A 25,390-nucleotide genomic window follows, 5' to 3' on the forward strand; every position below is an offset into this window, starting at 1 on the left:
GTGTATGATTAGGATGAAATAACAGGGTGAATTAGTTTCTTTAAAGCTGAAGAATTTAATTGAAACACAGTTTAAACTATTGGTCCACGTTATGCAAAACTAAAATACAAAGAAAATCATATCTGTTGGCTGTAGGCTGGCTCTGGCGAACACTTATGACGGCTACACTACCCACAGTACGGCCTACAAGTATCTTACTGTATGGGCTAAATTTCTCTTTTTGGCGTCGTTCAATTTTACATACAATAGCTCAACAACTCACAGCTATTCCTTAAGCCGTTTGCAGTCTTCATCCGAGGCATTTTTGTGCAAACTTGCAGGCAAAACTTCTCCTGCTCCAGAAGGGTGTTGCTTCAGTCCCTGCTGCCTACAGACTGTATGACTTACATTCCGCGCTTGCTCTAGGTAGCGTGCCAATCCGTCCTTGCCACCTTTTCCAGTCCTCAGAGCCACTTTCGTTTCAAACAAAAGCACACTGGCTTTTACATAATACCTATCTCTTACATTGTCCTGAGCGTGACCATTTCTTACAGTTGTCAAATTTACATCAACATGAGTATTTTATACACACAGATATTTTTAAATGCAAATGTTATCAGAAAATTATTTAAGGTAACAAACAATTTACATAGTATTTTACACACATTACTCACATGTAAATGAAAGAAATCTCCAGTAAAAGAGACTTTACTTTACATATACAGAAAATATAGGACCAATATGCGAAAATTTTAAAGCAGTATATATATATATATATATATATATATATATATATATATATATATATATATATATATATATATGAAGGGGCGAGAATGACATAGCTCAAAGCCACACTTTTCTCAAAATACGGTTTTTGTGTTAGTTCAACTTCTACTCTACAGAGGAAGCTATTGCATAAATATTTTAATTTTCTCTCACTAGATGGCAGAGCAGTTCACACTTGTTATTCTCATACTTTTTCGCATCTGAAACAACCCAAAGCTTCAGTACAATGGCGCTCCCAAATAAGAGGCTATTTCCATGCATAAGCGAAAAAGAAGATTCAGATACAGAAATGGCTAGTTCTGAAGACGCTCTTTCGTCCAGTGGCAGCAGTTATTGTCCCTCTGATGAATTTTCATCTGAAAATAACAGAGTAAGTCTAAAATACTTACTTTTTTAAACATTTAAAGTATTGAGGCTAAGGCCTGTATTACAGTGAAATATTATTGCATATATAACTGTTATATACTCGGTAATTAAATATGTACATGTGAATAATGAACAAATTATACTTCTTCTATTAATTACTGCATTATTGGTAATAATTTTAATATTATAAGCCTATTTGTATAATATATTAATGTTTGGTATATGTGTTAAAGTGGCTTTGGTCTTTCTTATTCTGAATACTTTATTTGGGTTAGGATGCTGATGAATGTGAAAGGTCTCCTGAAGTATCACCTATTAAAGAACATAAAGGCAGAAAAAATAGGAAAAATATGAGCAACTGGAAAAGGGAAAAATGTAAACATCGTAGAAATTATGGCAGCGAGTACATATTGGTATCTGATAAAACAGGACAAATTGTTGGTGCTAAAATTCTTGGTCCTGGATGTAAATGTAAAAACAAATGTTGGAGCAAAATTCACGAATGTGTAGAGCAGATATTCAATTCTTTTTAGGATATGGGTGATTTCAATTACCAAAATAATTACCTTCTGAGCAATATTAAGCTGCAACAAGTACAAAGAAGGTAACTATGATTAATGATAATTTGAAATTGATTTTTATATCATGTACTTTTTATAAATAAAGTATTATTACTTTGATTAATATATTTCACTTTTTAAGGTACCCAAGGAAAAGGAAAAGCGCAGTTTAACAGCGAATGGTCACTTTTTCGTAGCAGGTTAAGGTTAATGGCTGTAATATTTTGGTATGCAGAGAAGCATTTTTAAGTGTGCATGGGCTTCAGAACAATCAAGGACATCTTAAGATCTTACAAAAATACTTGTGTGATGGACACTCCACTTCTCCAAAAGACAGAAGAGGTATATAACGATTAAATTAATGTTGCTTCCAAGAAAACCCATAATATTGTTCTGTTCTGCTTATCTATCCAATGTTTTCCTTTACATATCATATTCAGACACAAATTCACTAAATTTGTCTGACCTGGGCATTTGCTTTAAAATCAATTTTTCTTTTTCTTTGCTTCCAGGGCAAAAAGGGAACCCATCAAGGAAAATTTCACAAAAAGCAGTTCAGACAGTTCAAAATTTCATAAATAATATACCTAAGTATGCCGCTCACAGAAGCCGAATAAAGTGTACTTCGACCATGACATGTCAATTTCTTCATTATATCAAGAACATTATTTGAAATATTGTGAAGAAAATAATGCACCACAAGTAAAAGTTTCGAAATTTCGAGATATATTTAACCAAGATTTTAATATTGGTTTTAAATTGGCTCCTTCAGACACATGTCATGTATGTGACGAATTTCAAATTCAAATAAAAAATGCACAGTTGACCAACTCTGAAGATATTATTAGAAGATTAAAAATTGAAAGGGACCTACATCATGCCAAAGCATCTGCTGGACAAAATATGATTACAGAGCTTTCCAAATTATCTAGGGAAAATCCTGAGGAATATCTTACAGTAGCCTTTAATCTACAACAAACCTTTCCAGCACCAAGGCTTGCATCTGGGCCAGCATTCTATAAGAGGAAGTCATGGACTTACAACTTTGGTATTCATGATTGGGGGTATGAAAAGGGACATGTATTCGTGTGGAGTGAAGATGAAGCAAAAGCGTGGATCTGATGAGATAGGAAGCTGTCTGATAAAATTCTTAGAAATACAACAGTTTCAGGCAAACATTCTTATTAGTGATAATTGCAGAGGTCAAAGTAAAAACTGGGCACTAGAGAGATCACTAGTGTGTTCAGGAAAATTTAAGGCCATTGAACATTGGTTTCCACAAGTTGGACCCAAACGACTGCCCTGTGACCGAGATTTCGGTCGAATTGAGAAGCACGTTAAGAACAGAAACTCCACTGTGTAAACCCATCATGATTGGGTTACAGTCATGAAAGAATCGTACAAGAATAAGCCATTTTCAAGCAGACTTTATAGATCTCACACCCCTACAGGTAGATTTTGCTTAAAAGGACAAACATGATGATGGATCTCATTTCTGATTTTCTGAAGCGACAGCTTTTCCGATTTTCTGAAACGACAGCTTTTCGTTTTGATGCAGGAATGCCATCACATTTAAAAGTGAAGTATCAGTACACTGAATTTAAAGAATTCAGAACTCTAAATATCACTAAAAAATTACGAGCACATCAGGAGAGCAATCCGTTCCAACTCTCAAGGAAATACTTAAAGCCCATTCCAATTTGTGAGAAAAAACTGAAAGATGTTATGTCATTAATGCCATACATACCAGCTGTTTCGAAGGGATACTTCAACAGTCTGAGTGAATCTAAGGAACAAAGTGACGAAAATGAAACAGAGGTGATAAGATGTTGGCTATATTGTGTGAAACACTGTAGTGACTATCATTGTAAATTATGTTGTATACTGATGTACAAATTTTTGTAAACCTTGTGTAAAGTTAGTATGAGACAGGCCAAAGCACAATGTTGTGTCACCCAGGGATAAAATATTTTTTTATTAATAATGTTTAACTTTCTTCGCAATATAATATATCATATATAATATATCATATATATTATCGCATTAGAGAAATAAACTATATTTGTCAAAAAACCCGAAAAGTTGAAATATGATTTATGAACTTATTCGAAATTTTAAAATGCTCCCCCGAAAAATTTGCATTTTGTGGCTTTGGATTATGTCATTCTCGCCCCTTCATATATATAGAAGAACCGTAAACAAGTACTGCCATCTATTGCTATATTTTTAACTATTTATTTTTCTTCTATCATACGTTTTCTCCATTCTCCGATAATATTCCGTTGCAATTTGACGTCATTCAGACCAGTGATGTTATTTCTATAGTGTTTTGAAATTCTAACATTAATTATAATCACCCTGCATACTCCAAGAGAAAAAAAACTGCCACCTCGAAGGAATTGTCCGAATGGGCCGAAAATCGCTAGATGTATTTTACATGTACACAAAAACAAATAATTACAGTTTCAGAAAACTTTGATGATTTATACATGAGAATGAGCTCCACAAATTGAGGAAGTCAGTAATGTGTTGGTCCAGCTCTGACCCTTATGCAATTAGTTATTCTACTTGGCACTGACTGATAAAATTGTTGGATTTCCTATTGAGGGATATCGAGCCAAATTCTATTCAATTGACGCGTTAGATCGCTGAAATTCCGAGCTGGTTGGAGGGCTCTACGGGCGCTGCCTATAATGTTCCAAACTTTATAAATTTGGGAGAGATCCAGCAAACTTGCTGGTGAAGATACGCTCTAGTAAACACGAAGACAAGCAGTAGAAACTATCGCCGTATGCGGGCGGTCATTATGTACCTGAAATGTAAGCCCAGGATAGTTTACCATGAAGGACAACAAAATTGAGCATAGAATATCGTCGATGTACCGCTATGCTGTGAGGATACAGCGGATAAAAACCAAAGGGATCCTGCTGCGAAAACAAATAGCATCCCAGAACATCACTCCTTGTTATCGGGCCATGGTGCGGGCGGCAAACAGATTGGTTTCCCACCGCTGTCTCTAGACACATATTCGGCCTGTAATCTCATGACTGGAGTATAAATGTCTTCACTGTGAATCCCGCTTCGAACTGACAAGTGAAGACGTGTCTGCAGTCAGGAATGATGGCCTGGGGTGCCATTTCTTTCTGTAGCAGGATCCTTTTGGTTGTCATCTTACAGCACAGCGGTAAATCGACGATATTCTACACCCCGTTTTGCTGCACTTCATCGCAAACAATCCTTGGGTTACGTTTCAGCAAGATAACGTCCACCCGCACACGGCGAGAGTTTCTACCGCTTGTCTTCGTGCTTACCAAAGCCTACCTCGGCCGTCAAGATCCCAGGATCGCTCCGTAACTTATAACGCTTGGAACACTATGGGCAGGGCCCTCCGTACCGCTTGGGATTTTCACGATCTAAAACGCCAGTTGGACACAATTTGGAATGATGTCTTGCAGGTCATCCAACAACTTTACTAATCAATGCCAAGCCGAATAATTGTTTGCATTAGGGCCATAGGTGGACTAAGGCGTTACCGACTTGCTGAGTTTGTGAAGCTCTTTCTCCTCAATAAATCATCCATGGTTTCTCAAGTGGTAATCATTCGTTTGTCTGTACATGTATATCACGTCTTCCAATTTCCGTCCGATTCGGATAATTCTTTCGTGGTGAGCCGCTTTTTTAGTCCTATAGTGTGTTACCTGGTTTCTGTATGTCTTTCGTTTCGGGAACATATTGATACGATTTATTAAAATTTTAGCACTAATTAATTAATAACTTACTCTTTTAACAAAATATCACACTTCTATTAAACTCCGTGTACCTGCACCTTGGTAGAACAATAGCATTAAAATACAGGGGACAGGCAAAATAATGTGAACACCTGTACTTACATGGGAATGGTTTATTAATAAGGGGTTGGACCCCCCATTTTCCTGTAACGCAGCTGCCATTCTTCTTGCATTACTGGCATGTAATGACTGTATAGTCTCCAGTGGATTGTTATGCCATTCTTCAATCAGAACCTCATCTAACTCCTGTAGTGACGAGGGAGGCGAGAATCTGCTCCGGAGTCTGCGCTCCGATATTTTCCACAAGGGTTTGATGATGTTCAGGTCCGAGGACTGTGCTGGCCAGAAAGACGTTGCAGTTCAGTTTCATGCTCCTCATACCACGACTGTACTGTCTATGCTGTTTAAACGGGCGCGGGACAACATTAGAATTATGGGGTGCACCTGGTCATGTAAAATGTTGACATAATCGTTGGCTGTAACACTGCCTTTGAGAGTAATGATGGGACCAGCAGGATATCATGATATGGCTGCCCACACTACCTCACTTCCACCTCGATGCTTAAGCGCGGGACTCAAGCAATCACGATTGTAGCGCTTCTTTTGGCGTTCTCCAGACGTAAACCCGGCCCAGTGTTGTAAATAACGAAAACGTTGACTCGTCGGAGTATATGACGTGTTTCCATTGATCAGCCCTCCAGAATTTATGCAACTGTCACCATGTTTTACGCTTTTTTGCGTTGTTTGTCGTCACTAATGGGTTAGACGTGGCAGCCCTACCGTGAATATTCGTTTTATGGAGTTTTCGGTGGACAGTGTCGATAAATACGGAGTCTTGCACATGGCTATTGAGCTCGGAAGTCATTTTAGGCGCCGTTGTTTTGTGTTGTTTTGACACAATTCGTGTTAGCGTACGATAATCTGTATCATTTAGTTTTGGATTGCCCCCACTATTAGGTTTACACGATGACGCCTCTTCGTATTTTGTGTAGACTGTCAAGACTGTTGAAACAGTTGGACTTAAAACATTCAGTAAGTTGACTGTCTTAGTTACTGATGGTTCAAATGGCTCTGAGCACTATGGGACTTAACTTCTGGGGTCGTCAGCCGCCTAGAACTTAGAACTACTTAAACCTAACTAACCTAAGGACATCACACACATCCATGCCCGAGGCAGAATTCGAACCTGCGACCGTAGATGTCTCGCAGTTCCAGACTGTAGCGCCTAGAACCGCTCGGCCACCACGGCCGGCGGTTACCGATGCTCCAACTAATCGCGCCCCCATAGCCTGCCCCCTTCGGAACTCTGTTAGGTCTTTCATTGCATGTCGACCTCGGCCTCTGAATGCAAATACGAAGTATGCACTATTCGTTCAACAACCTGCACTGATTCCTAGTCCGTACTGAACACACAAAGTCCGGTGCGACACGAGCCTTACTTGATTTGTTGACCGTCAAACGCTACAATCCCATTACTAACACTGTTCACATTAATTAGCTTATCCCCTGTACTCACGCATTTTGGTGTCACACTACAGACTCCTTTATTGACAAACGGCAGCCGCATTTACGGTATGGAATAGCATGTTGTTTCATTACGCTATTTTCCTCAGTGTAATAAGTATACAGTATATGTTCACTCGACTACGAGCAAACAATATTTATGAGCGTGGTTGTTTGAGCTTTGTGTTTCCTGTTATATGTACACTCCTGGAAATGGAAAAAAGAACACATTGACACCGGTGTGTCAGACCCACCATACTTGCTCCGGACACTGCGAGAGGGCTGTACAAGCAATGATCACACGCACGGCACAGCGGACACACCATTAACCGCGGTGTTGGCCGTCGAATGGCGCTAGCTGCGCAACATTTGTGCACCGCCGCCGTCACTGTCAGCCAGTTTGCCGTGGCATACGGAGCTCCATCGCAGTCTTTAACACTGGTAGCATGCCGCGACAGCGTGGACGTGAACCGTATGTGCAGTTGACGGACTTTGAGCGAGGGCGTATAGTGGGCATGCGGGAGGCCGGGTGGACGTACCGCCGAATTGCTCAACACGTGGGGCGTGAGGTCTCCACAGTACATCGATGTTGTCGCCAGTGGTCGGCGGAAGGTGCACGTGCCCGTCGACCTGGGACCGGACCGCAGCGACGCACGGATGCACGCCAAGACCGTAGGATCCTACGCAGTGCCGTAGGGGACCGCACCGCCACTTCCCAGCAAATTAGGGACACTGTTGCTCCTGGGGTATCGGCGAGGACCATTCGCAACCGTCTCCATGAAGCTGGGCTACGGTCCCGCACACCGTTAGTTCGTCTTCCGCTCACGCCCCAACATCGTGCAGCCCGCCTCCAGTGGTGTCGTGACAGGCGTGAATGGAGGGACGAATGGAGACGTGTCGTCTTCAGCGATGAGAGTCGCTTCTGCCTTGGTGCCAATGATGGTCGTATGCATGTTTGGCGCCGTGCAGGTGAGCGCCACAATCAGGACTGCATACGACCGAGGCACACAGGGCCAACACCCGGCATCATGGTGTGGGGAGCGATCTCCTACACTGGCCGTACACCTCTGGTAATCGTCGAGGGGACACTGAATAGTGCACGGTACATCCAAACCGTCATCGAACCCATCGTTCTACCATTCCTAGACCGGCAAGGGAACTTGCTGTTCCAACAGGACAATGCACGTCCGCATGTATCCCGTGCCACCCAACGTGCTCTAGAAGGTGTAAGTCAACTACCCTGGCCAGCAAGATCTCCGGATCTGTCCCCCATTGAGCATGTTTGGGACTGGATGAAGCGTCGTCTCACGCGGTCTGCACGTCCAGCACGAACGCTGGTCCAACTGAGGCGCCAGGTGGAAATGGCATGGCAAGCCATTCCACAGGACTACATCCAGCATCTCTACGATCGTCTCCATGGGAGAATAGCAGCCTGCATTGCTGCGAAAGGTGGATATACACTGTACTAGTGCCGACATTGTGCATGCTCTGTTGCCTGTGTCTATGTGCCTGTGGTTCTGTGAGTGTGATCATGTGATGTATCTGACCCCAGGAATGTGTCAATAAAGTTTCCCCTTCCTGGGACAATGAATTCACGGTGTTCTTATTTCAATTTCCAGGAGTGTATTTATTTAAGTACGGTTCAAATGGCTCTGAGCACTATGGGACTTAACATCTGAGGTCATCAGTCCCCTACAACTTAGGAAGACTTAAATCTAACTAACCTAAGGACATCACACACATCCATGCCCGAGACAGGATTCGAACCTGCGACCGCAGCGGTCGCGCGGTGCCAGACTGAAGCGCCTAGAACCGCTCGGGAACACCGGCCGGCTATTTAAGTATGGTGGACAGTGTGATGTAATGCAGGGTTGGCGCAAGATTGGGAAAAACTGAAAATGTACATTATATTGTCACGTTACGAATCACACCATCATGCATACCGCCCTTCATTTAACTTCTTTCCGCATGCAGTTTCACTTCTGGACATTGCAATTCCAACACCATGAAGGCGGCACGCAGTGAACTTCAAACTGGTGTGGATTATGTGCGGTCCTGCCCACTCGTCTCTTATACCGTGCCTAAAGGATACTGTTTTCTCGGTTAGCTATACAACAGTTCAAGAAAATCACATTAATAACTTTTATTGCCATAAAGTAGATTGACAATACTTAACTTTGATTTGCAAGAACGCGTCGCAAGCAACTGACGACCTGCAAACAATCAGTGTCCTTTGCTACATGCAATGTCCATGCAAGTAATGGTTATGGATCACAAGTAACAATTCTACTAGTGTACGTCTGCTACTGTCCAGGTCGGTATAAATTAAAATTGGAAGAGTACCTATAAGACTACCTCGGGGAACACCAGATATCATTTCCATTATTCAATTATTGAATACGAGACCATTCTGGCGGAAATCACGAACCCACTCGCAAAACGGAGGCGATACTCCACAAGCAAGCGGTTTGATTGAGGGATGGTGCCAAAAGCCTTCTGGAAATCTAGTAACATGTAATCTATTTGAGATCTCCTGTCGATAGCACTCACTCATTGCCTCGTGTGAATAAAGAGCCAGTTGTGCTTCATAAGAACGGTATTTTCTGAATCCGTGCCATGTCTCGATAGTTTTCTTCGAGATAATTCATAATGTTCGAACGCAATATACAGTGCGGTCCATCTGAAGTTTCGGATGAGATTATCTCGAAAACTATACATCCGGTAAAAATAGTGGGTAAGACAAGTTCGTAAGCTCAAAGGGAAACATCAAACGATACTACACGTGAATCCCAGCCCCCACCCCCTTGAGAGGGGCGAGGGGCATCTTTTAAATTTTAAATCGAAACACCCATTTTTTTATTGCAGATTCGAATTCTCCATAAAAAAGTAATCAGGTTTTGTCCGAAACATTTTTTGTAAACAATTGACAGATGGCGCTGAAATCAAGAAAAATTAAAATTGGGTGAAGAACTCCGATTTATTTAGAATGATCCGAGAATGACACATCAAATCGATACAAAATGTGCACCAATTCTTTCGTTACGCCAAATTAAGCTATTTTTGTACAAAATGTACTGTATCCCACTGTTAACGTTACCCAGGAACAACGACATGGACGTAGTAGAATGATGTTACCATGGGATGCTTCATTAGTGTGAGTCCCCTTGCCTCTCACATGTTGGGGTGCTTCATTAGTGTGAGTCCCCTTGCCTCTCACAATTTGGGGTGCTTAATTAATGAAATCTGTCACGAAGAAATTGTTCAAAATTATCCCCATTTGCTTCAATGCATAAAGTCAATCATTTTCCACAGTTTTGAGCAGCACATCCCATGGTATGGCTGCACACACTCTTCGAATGCGTTGTCCCATATCGTTTTGGGTTGTGGGCTGTCTTTCATAAACAATATTTTTTAAATAACCACATAAACTTGATAATGTGAATGAAAGGGTTTGTGCATGACTGTGTTAGGATTATCATGGGCTTGGCAGTGAACTTTTAATTCTCTACTTCAGTATATACCAAAGGTTTGCCAGTATTTCCACCTTTCATTCAAAATTAAGATCTTTTCCCGATTTATAGAACAGTTAAGTAGCATATAGTGTGGTGCGAGTTGCAGTTCGGTAGATTTCCGCTCGGCTTTCCTACCGGCGATTTGCTGCAACGTTTTCACAGGTAGGTGCAGGTAAATGGACGAAAGGAACCGCCCATTGCACTACTTAGATATAGATGGTGTAAAACTGTTGGCCTGGCTATAACGTTATCCAGTGTTGTGACCCACTGAAGGTATCTGGTCATGGGTTGCGCAAAGGTTGGCACACCATCACTCACCAGACACAACGATTGATGAACCGTGGCACAGAGTTGAACTGACATGGAATGACGTACCTGTATCTGTCATCGAAGCACATTTAGAGTTGGAGCCGTCGTTGCTTTGAGAGATGTCAGCTCTGAACTACATTTCGCAAAGTGTGTGCCACCAAAACATCACAAGTTTGAATCATTTTTTCCTTCCTACAGTACTGTACACACAGAATGAATAACATTTCGTTATTTGGTATCATTTCTGGTGTTGCGATTTTGATGGACAGTAGTATACAATCACATTATAATCTAGCTGTATAACACTGAAACTTACACTCAGTCCGAAATTAAAAAAGAAGCGAATTCAAAGAAAGAAAAAAGGGTTTATGAAAAGAATGTAACAGAAAACGGCTGCATAGGACGGGGGCAGCAGAGGCAGGAAAGCGAGATGGAGGAGACAGTCGGAGATGTACAGATGGTGGGCGGCTGCTGCGCAGTTTCTGAGTTTGTCGATAATCTGGGACGTTCCATAGCGAGGGGAGGACGGCAGCCACAGGTGGCCAGCCTAGCTGGTGTAGGCATTGCGTCAGGTCTGCAGCTTGCAATACTCTTCGACAGACTGTCAGATTTCTGTCTTGTGCTGATCTTTAGAACTGCTGGTACTCTCCTCTTCCTCGCAGACCACCTTTACAAAGCTTAGTCAGAGATGTACTTCCACCACACTGCGATAACTGCTACTTTTTCTGCCTACTACTCTACCTGTAAATACATATTAATCAGCGCCCCTCTCTACGATATCATAAAAAAGGTGAGTCGCTCGACCTTGTATTGCAGCTTGTCCCCTTGTGGTATGAGGTCACTTCTATTGATGAGCACTTATTGTATCTTGCGTTTTACGGTTAGTTAGTTACATGTTCCACGGGACGTTTGCACGGCCCAAAAAATAGATGGAATCGGGTTACAAGTTCCAGAAGCACTTACCTTTTATATGTGTGAGTAAATACTGGTTTGTTACAGATTACCATGAAAATCTGTGAAAAATAGGAGAGTGTGCTGAAAAATATATCACCGAATTTTATTATTCCGTTCTCAATATCGGTATGTCATGGGTATTAATCCGTCGACTTTTCCGCTCGTTGACGGAATTTGTAACCTGCCGCTAGAAGACTCCGAATTCTGGCGTGTAATATGGCGGTGGTAACGTATCTACAGGTGACTAAAGTAATGGGATGCTGATATGCATATACACAGATGGCGGTAGAATCACGCACCGGTACACAAGGTATAAAAGGGCAGTGCATTGGCGGAGCTGTCATTTGTACTCAGGTGATTGATGTGAAAAGGTTTGCGACGAACTTATCTGTTAGGACAAGGAGGCGAAATTTGGCGTTAATGGGATACAGCAGCAGATAACCGACACGAGTGCTTTTACTAACAGCACGACATCGCCTGCAGCGCCTCTCCTGGGCTCTTGACCATATGGGTTGGACGATAGACTGGAAAATCGTGGCCTAGTCAGATGAGTCCCGATTTCAGTTGGTATGAGCTCATGATAGAGCCCAAGTTTGGCACAGACTCCAAAGCCATGAACCCGATTTGTGAACAAGGCACTGTGCGAGCTGGCGGTAGTCCCATAGCGGTGTGGGCTGTGTTTTTCTGGAGTGGACTGGGTTCTCTGGACGTTCGGCTACTTGGAGACAATTTACAGCCATTCATGGACATCATATTTTTGTGGTTTTGTGGTTGACAATGCTCCATGTAACGGGGCCACAATTGTTCGCGATTGATTTTAGAACGTTCTTGACAATTCGAGTGAATAGTCTGGCCTCCCTGATCAGCCGACATGCATCCTGTCTAACATTTATGGGACATAATGGAGAGATGAGTTGGTCCACATAATCCTGAACGGGCAACACTTTCTCAGTCATGGGCGGCTATAGAGGCAGCATGCCTCACTATTTCTGCAGGGGGCTTCCAACGTCTTCTTCAGTGCACGCCACGTCGATTTCTTTTACTCTATGCCGGCAGTAAGGATGTCCGACACGATATTAGGAGGTAATCCATGACTTTTGTCACCTCAGTGTATGTGGGTGCGTGAGAAACAGCGTGCTGTAATTCGAAGAGTTCGCCCACGCGCAGAGCACCCTTTCCTCAAGAATGATAATACCAGACCACGCACGAGCGCTGCGACATCTGCAACACCGAAGCTTTGGGTTCACTGTCACCGATGATCCACTATACAGTAACGATTTGGCCCCATCCGATTTTCATCTGTTTCCGAAACTTAAAGAACACCTTCGAGGCCTTTACTTTGACAGTGATGAAACGGACAAGCAGAAGTAACGTTGTGGCCCTGTTAACAAAGTCAAACCTTTTGTTAGTGACGGTATTAACAAACTGGTCTGCCGTTGGGAGAAATGTGTTCGTCGCAGAGTGACTATGTTGAGAAATAAATACGTAGACGTGAAGAATAAAGATGAAGAATGTCAATAACGTTTGTTTTATTTAAAAAGCATTAAGATTTTTCACATGAAATATTCGTATGCAATACTTTTCAGCACGCCGTTGTAATTAACGTTAGCAGCGTCAAGTATAGGCTCTATATTTTACATTAAGTAATACCGCAGATATTTCACATCAAAGGCACACGATCTGATAGTTTTGCCGCAACTTAATTCAGTTATATTTCAGTAAATGGTAACTTCAAAGGAAAGTGATGAAAGTATTTTTTCCAACTACCGTCGTCATTATGGTAAAGAGTACCTTAGCCAAATAGTCTTGCGAGTTCCACAGATAACAGCATTTTCTGCTCTAAATGGGAGGTACGTTAGTGGGATAGCATGCCTGGTGCAAGCCGAGATAACGATCTTATCACATTCAGTGTCATGTTCCACATCCGGTGTCAGGTCACACATTTGGGCTCCTTGATGCCCCCACTCCTTCTCCCCTGGGGAACCACTAGGAATTGATCAAGGTCACCCTGGGGAATCACCCAGGCCATTGTGCAACTTTATTCAAGGTCATGACGTACTTATGTTGTAGTTACGTGTCATAAAAACGGCTGAACACCCTTTCACTCCCCTCTCCTCCCCTCTCTACCCTCCCCTACCATGCCCTTCCCTTCCCTTCTCTTCCCTTTCCTCTGGACCAATGATAACTGGGACACTTGAGTGGGACGAGTTGTCCTGGAGCTGGACAACATAGGATAAGGATGTTTATATTTGTTAATAACAATATTACGTGACACCGGCAGAGTCCACATCCAGGCAGATATGTAAGTACTCTCGTGATGCCATATTTTAGCGCATTTTACACATTTTCGCCCAGTTTAGTATTTTGTCCAATTAGGCAAGATCCACCGTCTGTTCCTGACAATCTCAACGTTGTAAGTGCCTGAATTAAATGTTATTGATATTGAGACACACTTTCCCCATCTTCATATTTTATAACTGGGACACCAGAGTGCGTACCACACGTTGTAGGTCGTGTGTTTTGTTAATAACAAATTAGGCACTAGAGGTCTATTTGTTAATATCAAATTAACATTTTGAGGCACCAGCAGACTGAACACCCGGGCAGATATGTAATTACTCTCATATTTCCACAATTTTACTATATTACCCGAGTTGTGTGTGTCAACATTGTGTCACGACGTCCCATTACCACGTAGCATCATGATGTCCGTCGTGTCGCATAGGTGTGGTGATGCTCTCAGCATTGTCGATATTTATCTTCATTGCTAAGCCACCACTCCATTACTAGTGTGTGACGTCATGGTGTTAGAAATAAACACATTGGCAGAAATAGACGTCATGTCGATCACGTCATAGAGAGTTCTATAAGCACTACCGATTTCTTACCAAAAACAATGTATAAGAGATACCACACTACATAACAGGTCTGTGTGGCGTCATAAAAAAATTCTGATGTCACCAACCAAAGAAAGGCCTACTGTATTTGTAGCACAGTGCTGCAAAATACATAACAACACCAGCGAAAATCACGTCGTCTCCAGAGTAGCCCTCTCCTCAGAGTGCGACATGTGGCTGTGTGGTCGTGAACGCCGGTAAATTTGCGATATAATGCACACCTGTCTGTTGCCTGATTCTGCTGCTATATCAGTTCTGGATGATGGATCTCCCGCCCTCCTTAATTACGGCAAACACATCTCAACACGCAGGTGAAAACATCAAAGTCTGGTGCAAATACACACTGCTCTCGCTCCTGTATTCTCTAGATAACGCCAATACGGAATGGAACTCATAGTACGTTTGTGATCACCAGATCACCTACTAAGCGGATGAATCCTCCTCAAAACCAGTAACTGGACTTGTTACTGATACAGTCAATCAACACGCTCGAAAACACAACTGAGAACCGACATTCAGAATCAATGTAAGATAAAGGAAATAGAGCGATCCTCTCTTTAGACCCGTTTCTTGTGAGAGGTGCCTATACTGTGTGTGTGTGTGTGTGTGTGTGTGTGTGTGTGTGTGTGTGTGTGTGTGTGAGAGAGAGAGAGAGAGAGAGAGAGAGAGGAAGAGGGAGAGAGAGAAACAAAGAGAGAGAGATTTGAGTTGGAATCATAAATATGTAAGCACGGGACAGTCAGTAAAATAGGCTTCTATGGAACTCGTCTTGCGGTACACATAGCCCACATCCGTTAAACCAACATGATAAAGGTCTTAGACTATCTATAAAATCTTGTAGTTTGTCGTAACACACCACGGCAATCCTAAACATGTCACGTATGCGATAAATAACTATCGAACTGAAGACTGGTTGTAGGTAACACCATACTCACGTTAGCACTGTGTAGTGGGACCATGACAGCTGAAAAGACGACGCTTCCGCCAGCAGTAGCTGTGACAGCATGTAAAGCTAGTTCAGAGTCTTGGTTCTAGAGGAGAAGACCGTGTCATGTGGGAATTCCACCATTCTAAAACAGATGCAAGTATAACTGTTTTGTGTCGACTATTTCTACGTTAGAACTATACGCATACGGCACCTAGCTTTATGAGCCATTATAGATTCTGATTGTCCGATTGTCTTTTTTAAGTATAGTATCGAGATACGGTATTGCGTCCTGCACTGGATTACCCGTTCGCCCAACTTGAATCCCATCGAGCAAGTGTTGTATGCGGTGGGGAAATGTACTCGTACTGCAAGCACCTCCACATTTACCCACAACCATTCATCAGTTGCCTACCGCGCTGGTGGAGGAATGGAATTCTTTACCACAGAAATATCTCACCAAACTTATGGCGAGTAGGGGAGCACGTTGCTGAGTATGCATTGCCCTGGCAGTCTGTGTTAGTACCGTAAAAGTAGTACACAAACACTGAATTGTATCACAGCATGACAATATGACCACCAACAGCAAATGATTTTTACTAACGATGATTATTCACTGTAGTAGCAAAAAACCATCGGGTATAGGTCATGATGGCGAGACTTTCAGTCGCATGATCTTCTACATGTGATTGAATTCACACTATATTGCGTGTGCCGTGACGTGGACACCCAAGAGTCGTGGGATAGGGGAGTGGAGTCCAGCAATGACGAGGAACATGCGTAGTGCTCCTCTGCACACCAAAAATGGATACTCAGCGGTCTGTATTTATTAAAGTATCAGCCCAGATGTCTATACATGTGTGAGATACAGCTTCCAAGCCCGACAACCGTACAGAAGAACCTGATAACGCTGCCCTAGGATCATTATAGTACATGGACGACTTTCATACAGTTTTAAGTGGAACTAAGACGTGTATTTTGATGAAATGTTATGCATAATCTAGACTTAAACCTATCAATATCAAGACATTTTCATAACGCACATTACCAAGTGGGATAGGGCGTACTTTATTCCCACCCGAAAAAAATTAAAACAAAAACAAACTTCGTTAATTGTTGCCTTGTATCAGCAACATGTATGTTAAAGAGCTACAGATCTGAAAGTAGGGTCCATAATCTGAAAATACCTTTCAGCACACTCTTAGCGTCTGGAACCGCGCGACCGCTACGGTCGCAGGTTCGAATCCTGCCTCGGGCATGGCTGTGTGTGATGTCCTTAGCTTAGTTAGGTTTAATTAGTTCTAAGGGGACTGATGACCTCAGATGTTAAGTCCCATAGTGCTCAGAGGCATTTTTTTTAACACTCTTATCAATATCAGTGCACAATGAGCACTACCGACATGGTGACCACCACAAAAAGAATTAAAAAATGCAAATTTAGTTAATTGTTGTTAACTTATACCCTAAAAATACTTTTTAAAGAGATATTGAGTGCAAGTAACGCCCTGAACCAGCAAGTATTCAATACAATATTCGTTGAGATCTGCTTTTGAGACTTAAAGTTTTGTATTAACGTTAACAGAAAAATATTAAATTTGTGTGGGATACGGTAGCAGAACACTTAAAAATATTTTTTCAAAATTTAGGATGAAAAATGACTATATTACAATGTCTTCAGGAGGTGAGCAAAAAGTACCTTCCCCGCCCCCTTGGTATTGCGAAGGTTAACTCCATAGTCCAATATTCATGCAACTACTGTAGCTGTCTTCAACGGCACGAAATACATTTTTATACGAGCTTGTACCACCAGCACGAGATTGCGTAATCGATTTCCAAATTAAAATTATAGGCAGATACATAATATCTTGCACACGTCAAACCCAGTTAGTTGATTATCTATATTTATAACAAAAACATGTGCGTAGAGACTCCAGATGACAGCACTTTTACGGGAATACACCACGGCTAAGGGTAGGGTGGATGCGAGTTTATTTTCAGTGTGCATAGCGCATACTAGAGGAGGAAATTCACTTTAAAGACACCTTACCCACTTTATAGCAAGAGAGAAATTGTTTATTTTGATTATAATAACACATGACGGTAAAATGTGAGACAGAAGGGACACGAGAGGTCAGAAGCAGACAGATACAGCAATCGAGATGACCCGAACGATTAAATTCAGACTATCCAGCCACATAGCGCTGTAGCAATGAGATATGAAGTAGTATCGACGCCGACGGTGCCTTAAACTATCCTTCGCCGACACACTTTCACTCTCCACCAACACAATTCATTGTATGTATCTTGAAAGCAGTAAATCTGACACAGTTCATACAGCCGGAGAGAACACTGTATGAAAAGGTTAAATGTACGAAAATGGGTTAAAAAATAGACCATCCTCGAGCAGTAATATTAGGAGCTAAGTTATGTATTACACAGGGTTGTCCATCTGAGGTTTCGGATGAGATTATCTCGAAAACTACACATCAGGTAAAAATAGTGGGTAAGACAAGTTTGTAAGCTCAAAGGGGGACAAAAAATGATACTACACGTGACCTCCAAATCTCGCCCCCTTCGGCAGGGGGGGGGGGGGGGGAGGCAGCTTTTAAATCTTAAATGGAAACACCCATTTTTTTATTGTAGATTCGGATTCTCCATAAAAAAAGTATTCAAGTTTTGTCTGAAACATTTTTGAAACGATTGACAGATGGTGCTGAAATCTGGAGTCTTTACTCATATGTTTTCGATATCAGTATGGATAATCGTCTAACTGTGTTTGACGTGTGCAAAATATAAATATCTGTCTAAAATATTTATTTGGAACTCTATTACCCAAGTTCGTGCCGTTGATGCGAGCTCGTATAAAAAACATTATTCTGAGCCGTTTACTAGTTAGCACACTGGACTCGCGTCGGGAGGATGACAGCTCAAACCTGGGTCCGGCCATCCTGACTTAGGTTTTCCGTGATTTCCCAAAATCACTTAAGGCAAATGCCAGGATGGTTCCTTCGAAAGGGCACAGTCGCTTGCCTTCTCCATCCTTCCCTAATCCTAGCTTGTGCTCCGTCTCTAATCACCTCGTTGTCGAGCGGACGTTAAACACTAATCTCCTCCTCTTATTACTACTACAGCGACCGCATAGGCGTTGTACTACGGACTTAAGTCTAGAGTATGGGTATTATTTTGTCAAAATACGAACGAAACAATGCATTGGTGTGCTACCTGGCTGAAAAAAGAGTACCCACGTTAGTTTTAAAAGTAGAACGGTTGTGGGTATTCAGATGGTTCAAATGGCTCTAAGCACTGTGGGACTTAACATGTGAGGTCATCAGTCAGCTAGACTTAGAACTACTTAAACCTAACTAACTTAATAACATCACACACCCCTGTCCCCGAGTCATGATTCGAACCTGCGACCGTAGCAGCAGCGCTGTTCCGGACTGGGGGTATTAGGGGGGATTATATTTCTGATTGGAACAGGGAGAAAAGTTGGTAGTTGGGGATATGCTTGACGCTTAAACTGTTAGCAGCGGTTATCCACAAAGACGTTGGTGAGTTACGACAGGTTTTGTTGTTGCGGAGTATCTTCTGCCTAGAATGACAGAGTGTCATTTGTGCCAGCTACCATAACGAAATTGATTACAGATACACTGTGAAAATTTCTCTACGACTCCTGGGGAGCTGTGGAACATTCCCGTTGGCGACCTGGTAATCACGATCGTACGAGAAGTTCCATATCGGAGCCGCATTATCCAGCGAATACAGGGGGGAGAGCGGTGTGTATATCTATGTCATTTTCACCTACATCGTGGGACCTGTTTGCCGATATTACCGAAGCCGGGGGATCCCTCATTCGGAAGTGCAGCAATATCAGGCGCTAGACCAGTGGGCTTACGTCGCAACATGGCTGGACTCTGCGACAGGAAGCATCGGCGTCCGTGTCTACACACCCACGTTTCGGAGTATAATGGGAGGGCTACCCTGCAGGCGACATGATTTTCGTTGGAGTTGTTACAGATACTGAACAACTCTCTAGAGGTGCATTTTGTAGCAATGCAGAAAATTCAGTATCGTTGACTGGAGGTACCAGAATTTTACTAGGACGTTCGACAATCTAGTAATGTAGTCTGGCATATCATATACGATATATCTAGTTAGAATCGGTAGTGCTTATAGAATTCTCTGTGATGTCATCGACACGACGTACTATTTCTGTCAGTGTGTTCGTTTCTGATAGTACGGCGTCACACACTACTAATGGTGTGGTGACTTAGCAATGGTACATGAAAGGGGATTTGTCCATTTACAGTAGGATTTTGGAACATATACTGTGTTCGAACATTATGAAGTACCTCGAAGAAAACGATTTATTGACACATAGTCAAAACTAATTTAGAAAATATCGTTATTGTGAAACACAACTAGATCTTGCCTGACAACATGCGTCAGCTCATTGTCAGTGCATGTACGAACATTACGGAAGGCGAACTACTCGCTGTTGAGAGGAATGTCGTTACACGTATTACCAAATGCATTGAGGTTGACGCACATCATTTTGAGCATTTATTGCATTAGTGTGGTATTTACAGGTAATCACGCTGTCACAGCATGTGTTCTCAGAAATGATAAGTTCACAAAGGTACATCTATCACATTCTAACAACCGAAATAAAATGTTCAAACGTACCTACGTTCTGTATTCTAATTTAAAAGACCTACTTGTCACCAGCTGTTCGTCTAAAATTGTGAGCCGTATGCTCGTGACTATTACAGCGCCATCTATCACAAAGCGAAAAAAGTGGTCGAACTAAAACATCCATATTTCTTTACGTACTGCACGAATATGTAATAAAAATGGGGGTTCCTATTTTTAAAAAAGTAGTTGATATCCGTTTGACCTATGGCAGCGCCATCTAGCGGAATAACCATAGCGCCATCTGGTTTCCCCTTCAAGCTAGACAAGTATCGTTCTCTCTAGTTTTTTTCATTTGACGCTTATTTCGTGGGATATTTGGCCCGGTCACGATCAATGGACCACCCTGTATATTACATACTTTCACGCTAAGTAGCCTCCTTCACCACTCAGAAAGAACTTCGTACAAATGGACTTCTATACACAAAATATCGTTTTCGGTGTTATTTCGGAAACGTATGACACCAACGCAGTTAATATGTGTCAATCCCCAGAAAAAAGTACTTAGTAGTGATATACCTTACCAATGCCTGATTATACAGATTAGTTACACTAAGAAAGTAAGGTTGCCAGCAGTTATGCTTGGGGAGCAACAGCCACCATGTGAACCGGCAGAAGTGTCTAGAACCTGATCCTGTTCTATCACTGCTCTGCTCTAGCCTTGTTAGAGCCTAATAGTGCTCCCGGTTTCCTACAATTTTTGACGGGTGCGGGAGGTGTCGGAGGGACGAACGAGAGCAATCAATACTTCCCATATGGGTGGCACGAGGCGCAAGAGCCTGGCCTCGGCCGGTGGGGTGAGCGTGGGTGGAGCAGTAGGCTGTCTCCATGGTTACGGCCGGTGCGGACGGCCACTGAGGGCTGCAGCGCCTGCGAAGGGCTGGAGTCCGGAGCCAGCAGCAGCCGCGGCCAGACGCCTCGCTCGCGCCGCTCTTCAGGTAAGGCACTCCCGCAGCCCACAAGTCTGCACGGCAGAACGCACTTCTGAAATTCAATTCTAATTTATCTTTGCGTCGCTTCTGATCGTTTCTTTCGCAGGAATGTAGATGCCAAAGGTCATAGGTAGACTTTCTATTTGGTGCACCAAATCAGGCTGACTTCTAGGTTGCAGCAGCAAAACCGTGATACGGTCTTCGTTTACCGTAGAAGCTAGAAGCAAATTTGACTGAAGTTGTAATACCTATAACTTGACAGGTACTTTAAATAGTTAACGATGTTTTGCAATATCTTTAAACACATACGGAAATTGTCTGCAAGAAAATCATATTGAAGGGCTAATGCCTTCACTTTTGTTACGAAAAAAGTATCTCAAAATAATTTTGTGTTTAGTTTTTCACTTCTACGTCTTAATCCAACTGTCACGGAAAATTGACCTATTTGTTGAGTTATAAAGATCACTAAAGAACTATTTGTCTACACAGCCCCTTGAGTTTTTTGAAATAACTCATGATTTGCTTGACTGATGTTTCCTACTTGAAGGAAATGCTGTGCTTCTTATGATAAATAACACATATTTACAAACTGTTGTGTTTTGTTACGAGGATATTGTAGTTTGGAGTTACTGCTTGCTCTAAGTGCGACCTTTCGTGAATTTTAAAATTGCCACTATTGAGCGAATCCTTCAGACTGACAGAATGTAATCACGGAAATGATTTCAGGTACATTTAAATGATGAATATGAGATCATACAAGTAAATAATCAAGTTATGATGAGTGTATCAAAACGTGCAACAAAATATATCATTTCAGAAAAATTTTTGAGTTCACGGCGTGAAAAGTTTCAGATTAGAATTATGTTGAATATATTCCACTTGTTTCTGCTGTGAAGTAATTAATGCAAAATGAGCTGCAAATTTTCAAAAATAATCATTTTCATTCTTAAGGTAATGCGCTACATACCAGATACACAGTGTCAGGAGCTTTCTTGTGTCTTAGGAGAAAGACTAGCACGGTATAAAGAAAAATAAGGTTGCTGTGAGAGAATTTTTTCTTTCCTTGGAAACATGATTCTCTTACCGAAGGAATGCAAGTATATTCATATAATAAATTCGTATAATAAATCATTGTTCAAAGCAAAAAGAAAAAATATTTCTTTTTTCACTCAGGTTCTTAACACATGCAAACAGCTAGCACTGCATATATTAATTATTTCTTTGAGTAAAAAGCACTGGTTTCTTACTTATGGGACTCACTGCTGAAGCCGACGATTGTGAGAACGATTTCATAAACTAAAAATTGTAATTTATGTTAATACCAAGATAAGAAACAATTATTGTTGTTCGTACTTGTTCGCACGATGTTAGCTCAGTTTATATTCCATGGCTGCGTAAAACATGACGTGTTAAAAATGTTCGTACTTTCTATTAGATTCTCACTAAAAACAAAACCGGTTTTAGACTTCATATTGATTCACATAACAAGTTACAGTTGATAAGGTGTAAAATGAAGTTTGAAATAAACAAACCAGACGCAAGATAGATCAGATGTTAAGGGGAATAATTTGTGACATCTCAGACGCTGTAAGCTATCATCTAGTCAACAGTTTGAAAATCCTTGTGTTGAATCGGCAGAGAACTCAGGTTTTATTCAGGTTAATTTCTGACATATAGGAGTTTTCATCTAAAGAGCTGCAGATATTTGTTGCTGATAAACACTCTCTGATCGTAAGGATAATTAGGGGACATTACGGGGTGTGTCCGCCCTCCGTCCTTACAACGGCTTCAGCTCTGCTGGGTACACTTTCAGTGAAGTGAGTCAATGTCTGTGAGGAATGGCAGCCCTCTGTTCCTCAAGGTCCAACACTAGAAAAGGTAGTGTTGTTGGATACTGGGGCCTGGGGCAAAGGCAACGTTTTAACTCATTCCATTGGTGTCCCATTAGCTTCAAGTCTACATCTACACCTACATATATACTCCGCTAGCCACCAACCGGAGTGTGGCGGAGGGCAAAATTCGCGCCGAAGTCATATTTCCCCCTTCTGTTCCTCCCGCGGGTCGCGCGAGGGAAAAACGACTGTCTGAACGCCTCAGTACGAGCTCTTATTTCCCTTATCTTTGAATGGTGATCATTGCGCGATTTTAAAGTTAGTGGTAATAATATATGCTCTACATCCTCGGTGAAGATTGGATTACAGAATTTAGTGAGCAGCCCCTTCCGTTTAGCACGCCGTCTATCTGCAAGTGGATCCCACTTCAAACTTTCTATGAGATTTGTAACGCTCTCGCAATGGCTAAATGTACCAATCACGAATCTTGCAGCTCTTCTTTGGACCTTCTCAATCTCTTGAATCAGACCCTACTTGTAAGGGTCCCATACAGACGAACAATACTCCAAGGCTGGACGAACAAACGTATTGTAAGCTATTTCCTTTGATGAAGAACTGCATCGCTTAAGGATTCTACCAATAAACCACAATCTAGAGTTCGCCTTACCCGTTACTTGTGTAATCTGATCATTCCATTTGAGATCATTTAGAATAGTCACACCCAGATACTTGACGGATGTTACCCCTTACAAAGTTTGGGCATTTATTTTGTACTCGTACATTAATGGGGATTTTCGCCTTGTTATAGGCAGTAGGTTACACTTACTAATATTGAGAAATAACTGCCAGTCATTACACCACGCATTTATTTTCTGCAAATCCTCATTGATTTTTTCACAACTTTCGTGTGATACTACTTTCCTGTAGACTACAGCATCATCGGCCAACAGTCTAAGGCTGCTGTCAATATCATCAACCAGATCATTTATGTAAGTGGTAAAAATCAGAGGACCTATTACGCTGCCCTGGGGCACACCTGAAGTTACGCTTGTTACTGTTGAAGTAACCTCGTTAAGGACGACGTATTGCTCCCTGTCTGTTAGAAAAGGTTCGATCCAATCGCATATGTGATCGGATAGACGGTAAGCGCGCATATTTTGTAGCAAGCGATAGTGCGGAACCGAGTCGCGAAATATGCCATCAACCTGGAAGCCGGTATCTAGAGCCTGTTGTATATCATGCGAAAGATGGCCAGCTGTGTCTCGCATGACCGCTGTTTCCTAAAACCGTACTGGTTTCTGCAGATGAGCTTCTCAGAGTCTAGAAAGGTCATTATGTCTGAACACAAAATATTTTCTATGATTCAACAACAAATCGATGTCAGTGAAATTGGCCGGTAATTGTGTGCACCCGATTTTCTACCCTTTTTATAGATTGCTATGACTTGGGCCTTCTCCCAGTCCCGTGGAACTTGCCGCAGTTCCAGTGATCTCGGAACTATAGGCATAGCAGCCCATTTCGGGAAGGTTGTGGTCCAGAAACCATTGCTTCACAGATGCTGATTTATGACAGGGTGCATTGTCATGCTGATACCAACAATCATCGCCTCCGAACGGTTCCAATACTGTACGCAGTACACAGTGCTGTTAAATGCTTTCATATCCTCCCGCATTTACGGTTTTCTTAGGCCCAATAAGCAGACCAATCCCATAACCACGAAAAACAGTCCCACACCGTAACATCAAATCCTCCATACTTCACTTTCACACCACACATCAGGTAAGGTTCTCTAGGCATTCGCAAACCCAAACCCTTTCGTCGGGTTCTCGCATACAGCGTGATTCGTTACATCAAATTACGATTTCTCGCCATCCATTGTCCAGTGGCACCACTCTTAACACTCAGACACCGCCTGGCATTAATTACAGGAATGAGTGGCTTATGAGAAGCTGCCTGACCGTTGTACCACATTCTTTTTAACAAACAGTCACTGTGCCAGTTGGACTGGTGGTAGCATTTTTGGACTGACGAGTGGTTTCTTCCTCTGACTGCATTAGCTTTTTTTTTCCATAATGCTTAACGATCACTGTCCGTCAGTGAATTAGGCCTGCGTGGTCTTGGTTTAATTGTGCCTGTTCCCTAACTTTCAACTTCACAGTTCATCGAGATGGGCAGCTTTAGCATGTATGAAATGTCCCTGATTGATTCGTTACTCAAGTGACATTCAATGAGTAGTCGATGTTCGAAGTCACTGAAGTCTCCTGACCAACCTATTCTGCTGTTAGTGCTTCTCTATTGGCAATACAATACTCACCGTCTCCTTTTACACTGTAAGAAAAAAAAACGACACAA

The sequence above is a fragment of the Schistocerca gregaria genome, chromosome X, assembly GCF_023897955.1.
Source record: "Schistocerca gregaria isolate iqSchGreg1 chromosome X, iqSchGreg1.2, whole genome shotgun sequence".
Taxonomy (NCBI): Eukaryota; Metazoa; Arthropoda; class Insecta; order Orthoptera; family Acrididae; genus Schistocerca; species Schistocerca gregaria.